The sequence below is a fragment of the Mus pahari genome, chromosome 15 (assembly GCF_900095145.1).
Source record: "Mus pahari chromosome 15, PAHARI_EIJ_v1.1, whole genome shotgun sequence".
NCBI classification, from domain to species: Eukaryota; Metazoa; Chordata; class Mammalia; order Rodentia; family Muridae; genus Mus; species Mus pahari.
Window position 1 is genome coordinate 61552657 of NC_034604.1, and position 6399 is coordinate 61559055.

Consider the following 6399-nt stretch of genomic DNA (forward strand, 5'->3'; position numbering starts at 1 on the left):
AGAGAGAGAGAGAGAGAGAGAGAGAGAGAGAGAGCTACTGAGGCTTTGCCTGCCAGGCGAATTTGTGAAAAGCCAATGTCTCTCCCTGACTCCTTGACTCCTGTCTGTCATGACATGAACAAAGTATTCCGCCATGAATACCTGTCACCATGTGTTGCCTCGGATCAGCCTGGAAACACCAGGTCAAATGACTATGGGCTGTCTATAAAACTGTGAGTCAAGATAAACCTTCCGTCTTGCTATCTTGATTATCTCTGCTATTTTGTTATGGTAACAGAGAACTTAGTCACATAAGGTCTCAAAAGAATGGCGAGCTTCCTTAGGTGTTGTTTTCTGCATCTAGGGTCAACTTCTCACAACAAACAAATCAATCTCATTCTATCAGCAGAAGGAGGCCGGGGCTCTGGGAATCAATAGCCATTGATTTAGGAACTGGTTGAATATCTTTATAGCTGACATCTTGTAGGCATATTTAGGGCTTCACCTTCTACTCCTTTCCCTTTTGGGAGATGATTAGGAGGAGGGATGAAGGGAAGCACTGGATATCAAGTAGGCAGAACAAAAACATCTGTCTGGACAATATTTTTATATGCTAACTTATTTTATATTGGTCTTTATTGCTGAGTAACAAGTGGCCACCAGGTCATTGACCTAAGAGAACATTACTCAGGGATGAGCTCACAGCTTTGTAAAAGTCTGCCCTGGCTTGATTATCAGCTCAGCTTTTCACTTTAGGCTGCAATCAAGGTACCTACTGGGGCCAAGGTCTTCTCAGAGGCATAGTTCTTGAGGCTGATGTGGGTAAGGTTCCTTTGAGCCATCATTATGATGTTTACTAGGTGACACCTGAGTTTTCTCCTAGATCCCACAGGCTGCCCTCATTCCTGCCCACAGTTTGCCCTTTGTCCTCAAAGGCTACACAGAAGAGCTACTTTGCTTTCAATAACTGTTATGTTGCCACTCTCTGGCCTCCCACCAGCTGGATATTTAAAGGCTCAGAAGAGTAATTCAGGTACCTCAAAGCCATGTATAGTAATGCAGTTACTAACTGTGTTCTGGTTCTTTGTGCTAGCTCCACTTATACATAAAAGGGTGTGCAGGTACAGGGCCAGTATCACTCCACATTCACCCACGACCGTGCAGCCTCTCTGACTTCACAAACATATTACTGTAGTTGCTTTTTTTTTTTTTCTTCTCTTCATCCAAGCAGACAACTTGTTTTGTACTCTGAAACCTTAGATGCAAGACTTTTGGAGTCGGAGAAAGAAAACAGTCTAAGAGCCTTTCTCTCTGGCTTCCAGTCTGCAAATTCTTAGGGGAGTGTTTGAGGATACCCAGTAAAGGTAAAAACGTGTGGCCTTAATGGAGGAGGTGTGACCTTGTTGGAGGAACTGTATAGGCGGGCTTTAAGTTCTTCTATGCTCAGGTTCTGTCCAGTGTGGATGAATATCTCCTCCTGGCTGTCTTTGGATCAATATATAGAACTCTTGGCTCCTCCAGCACCATGTCTGCCTGCATGATGCCATGTGGACTGAGCCTTTGAAACTGTAAGCCAGTCCTAATTAAATATTTGCCTTTATAAGGGTTGCCTTGGTTATGGTGTCTCTTCACAGCAATAAAACCCTAACTAAGACATTATTGTCTATTTGTCCGTCCATCTGTCTGTCTGTCTGTCTGTCTGTCTTTGATAGACTGTTGTAGGCATAATTCTAGTAAAAGCTCTGATAATACAAACATGCCAGTGTTCTGGTTTGGGAGTATGTGTGTCTCTGAATTTACATGGAATCTTAATTCCTACTGTGTCGATGATAAGAGGAAAAGCCATTGCAGAATCTGTCAGGACATGAGGACTTTGTTCTAATGAATAAATAACATTAGTGTCCTTACAGAAGGCTGGAGGGAGAAAGTCAATTTCTTCTAGCCTTCTTTATTTTGTGAAGACGAAGAAGGTAGGTGTCATTTATGATGAACAGGCCATTGGTAGACATCAAATCTGCTGGCACCTGGATCTTGAACCTTCAACCCTTCAGAATTATAAGAAATATATATATATATATTATATAATTTTGTTACATATATATATATATATATATATATATATATATATATATATATATATATGCCATGTAACCTTTGGGATTTTGATATAGTGGTGTTAGTAAACTATGATGCTCAATGTATACATACATATGAGTAACACTGATATATTGCTTGGTTGGCACTTTCTACTTCACATTTTTATCCTAACTGACATATTAACTGATGGCCAATGTATAATTCAAAATTAAATTAAACATATGGTTCTTGAGTTTTGTGTCATGAAGCCGACAGATCATGGAAACCCTGAGGGTGGGGACTGTGGCACGGACCTTAGACTTATACATCTTCATCTTTTTAACTGGGATCAGGTAGAAGGAAAATTCAATGAAGCTTCCAAGAGAACTGCAGGGGACAGGCTCAGTTACGTGGTGTTGGCATGGACTAGAAAGGAGACTTTAATGCCATGAGGAAGGCATAGTATTGGCACATGAGCTTCACCTATCGGCAGCACCAGCATTCATTCACACAATACAAATGAGCCAATACTTCCTTTGTGGCCAGAGGGACAAGGTGACAGATATCTGGGGGTACAGTAGGGTGCTTGTGGTAGTTTTCCATTTCCTGTTGACAAAGTTGAGAAAATCAGTTGGAAAGGAGGTTATTTTTACTTCCAGGGTTCAGAGATTCAGGTCTAGATGCCTCACCACTTGCTTTTTGCCTTGCTGGCACAGTTTATCACAAGGAAGCGTGTGGTAGAGGTGGCCAAGAAGCACAGAGCAGTGATTCTCAACCTTCCTAACTCTGTGACCCTTCAACACAGTTCCTCCTGTTGTGGTGAAACCCCAACCATAAAATTATTTCATTGCTACTTCATAACTGTAATTTTGCTACTGTTACAAATTGTAGTATAAATATCTGATATGCAGGATGTCTGATATGTGATCCCCCAGAGGGATCTGGACCCACAGGCTAAGAACCATTGGCAGAGAGTGATCAGAAGAGGCCAAGGGCTCTATATCCCTTCCAGGGTGAGCCTCCAATGCTCTAACTTCTTCCCCCTAGGTCCCACCTCTTAAAAGTTTTACTGTTTCCCATTAGTGCCTTCAATGAAGGACCAAGCTTTTAACAAATGAAGCTTCAGGGATACTTGGTGTCCAAACGGTAGCAGCCAGCCATGCATAGTTCTCTCTGCCCTTCTTCCATTTGAGGGAGTTGAACCTGCTGCAGTGACCTTATCTTATCAAGTCTTCCTATAGTCAGTTAATTAATCCCCCTTCCCACAATTAAAACATTTATTGTATCACACACAGTAATGCTCCCCCACTAGTTTTTAAGTATATAACTGCTGGAGTTTTAGATATGCATATGTCCTTGTATCCACACTGACATCAAAATGTAGATCATCCTTTTTTGTCATTTACCACTGTCTTGCAATTTCCTGACTTCTTTAAAAATTTTTTTTAATTAAAAAAGGGTATCTGTATGTGTATGTGCTTGCTTGTATGTATGTGCACCATGTATGTGCAGTGCCCCGGGGGTGGGGTGGGGAGGCCAGAAGATGGCACTGGATCCTCCCTGGGAACAGGGGTGCAGGCTGTTGTGAACCTTGGTATGATGTGGGTGCTGGGAACTGAACTCAGGTCGTTGGTAAGGGCAGTGAGTGCTCTAACCACTGAGTCATCTTCCCAGCCCCCAGTGTTTTTAACTCTTATCAATAACTATCATCTTCTTATACTTTGGAACATCATCTAAATCAAATCAAGTCACATGTACTCTGTTTTTGACCTATCTTCTGTGAGTCAAGTAAATATTTGGGACATTTATCCATGTTGTGTCTGTCAGTGGCTCTGGATTAAGCTGCACTTAATCCTTGATTATATGAATGTGCCTAAACTTACTCTTCTAGGACAGTGGGCCGTTTTCAGGTTTCCTTTTGCATTTTTTTTTTTAAAGATTTATTTATTTATTATATGTAAGTAGCTGTCTTCAGACACTCCAGAAGAGGGAGTCAGATCTTGTTACAGATGGTTATGAGCCACCATGTGGTAGCTGGGATTTGAACTCCGGACCTTTGGAAGAGCAGTCGGGTGCTCTTACCCACTGAGCCATCTCACCAGCCCTCCTTTTGCATTTTAACAAACTGACTGGTAAAAAGTCTTTTCTGGGTCCTCTGCTGTTCACTTCTCTTGAACTACCCTGGAGGGGGAGCTGCCTGGTATGCACATTCTGAAGGACCCCAGTCTATTTAACATTTAAGAGGGCAGGTTTTCTGGTGTGGTGGGTCCTTGGGAGGTCTGGTCAGAAACTGACCAATGTAGATGTTGATGCCAACCATCAGCCTGAGCTCAGGGATCCTGGTGGGGGAGCTGGCAGAAGGACTGGAGGAGCAGAGGGGCATTGCAACCCCATTGGAAGAATAACATTGGCTGGCCTGACCACCCAGTTCTCCCACAGATTAGACCACCAACCAAGGAGTGTACCTGGAGGGATCCATGGCTCTAGATACATATGTAACAGAGAATGGCCTTGCCTGACAGCAATGGGACCGGAGGCCCTTGGGAGGTTTGATGTCCCACTGTAGGGGGGCTGATGGAGGGGTTGGGTGGGAGAAGGTGGGTGGGTGGGGGAGCATCCTTATATAGGCAAAGGGGAGGGAAGAGGGGGGAATGTAGGATGGGGGAGTTAGTGGAGGGGTAACTGGGCAGTGAGATATCATTTAAGATGTAAACAAATGGAATGGTTAATTAGAATAAAACAAAATAAAAAATTAAACACACATGCTCACACAAAAGAAAGATCAGATTTTGAAAAGTTATCTATTTTAGTGAGCATTTTTTTTTTCATGAATTCCATGAAAGTTGGGCATGTTTTCACATGCTTATTGACCATTTAGGACTCTTTGCTGTTAAGCATCTGTTAAAGAAGCTCACCATTTTTTTTTTTTTTTTTTTTAAATGGAACACCCTCCCTTAAGGGGAACTATAGTTAGAGAGGCAGGCTCTATCCAGTCTTCAGTTAAGACAGGAGCTAGACACACAGCGACATTATTCTGTCATAATTTGATCAGAAAAGCGGAACCTTTGCAAAAGATGTGGACTAGATTTGCTGAGGGAGGTAGAGGCTGGCTGGTGGGATGAAGTTGGAAGTGAAGTTGGTTTGGTGGTGGGCATGCAGTGTGGAGCTACAAAGGAGAGACAAACCTGGGTTGCATTTAGCAGGGATCCAAGCCCCGCCCCCATCCCCCTTTACACTGCTCCTCTTTTAGCTGGGACCTGAGTGGCTCATAACTGGGAGCCAGAACAGTGCCTGGCGGAGCAAGCTGCCTTGGTTGTTGCCCAGGATGAGCTCAACAGAGCTGGATGTAAAAGCTGCTGAAGGTAGGTGGCGGCATAGTATGCGGATTCGACAACCGGCACTGATGGGACCAGTTAGCGACGCTAACCTTTATCTTTGGGGCTGGGGGCACATCACCAAATGTTTCACAGCCTCAACGTCATCATCTGTAGAGTGAAGAATGGCTCACTGTTATTGTGAGAATTAAGTAAAAGCAATCTGTGAGAAGCGCTCATCCCATGCTTCTCCATTGTGGCAGTTCACATGCAAACATGGGTCGCTAGGATGGCTGAGTAGAACTGAAGACGTAAGAAAAACTGAATGAAGATAATATTCCACTAGTGGAAAAGTTGCTGATAAATTAATTGCAGGTTTCAAAATATTCATCTCCCTGGTATCATAAAAGTGTGAGCTGGGAATGGTGTGTGTGTGTTAAAAACCGTTACTTCTTTAATAATTTCCATCTCTGTTAAACCAAATCTGAACTTGGGTTCATGTATCTTGACGGTCTGCAGGGCGGATAATTTCGGCAGAGAGGAACTCAACTCTCTGTGTTCACTGCAATAAAATTGGCAGTGGCAGCAATCTCCATCAAACATGGCTGGGTAAACCAGAGTCAGTGCTCATACTTCCAGAGAACCGATGACCTATTTATTGTCTGCATTTAGTGTAGGTCCTGTCCAGGAGTTTTGTAGGACTTGGAGGTCTTTCTTCAAGGGCAAAAGGTCAAAGCTCCAGGAGAAAGGATCCACTCCACTGTCCAGTCCAGACCCATTTCCCTAGACGAGGGTGTGATACCAGGGGAGTCCAGAGGATTCTTTCCGCCTGGAGGAGGGGGCTCTCCAGACGTTTAACCCTTCCCACTAACTGTCCTGTGGTCCTACTGTGTGCCCGAGAACAGAGGATCAAGTTCTGCTGCAGGCAGGCATTCACAGCCAGGGAAGCAGTAGATGCCCACCCACTCTTCAAACCTCTGGTGGCCTACCCTACCCGCAGCGAGCACTCGTCTCGCCCCCCCCCCCCCCC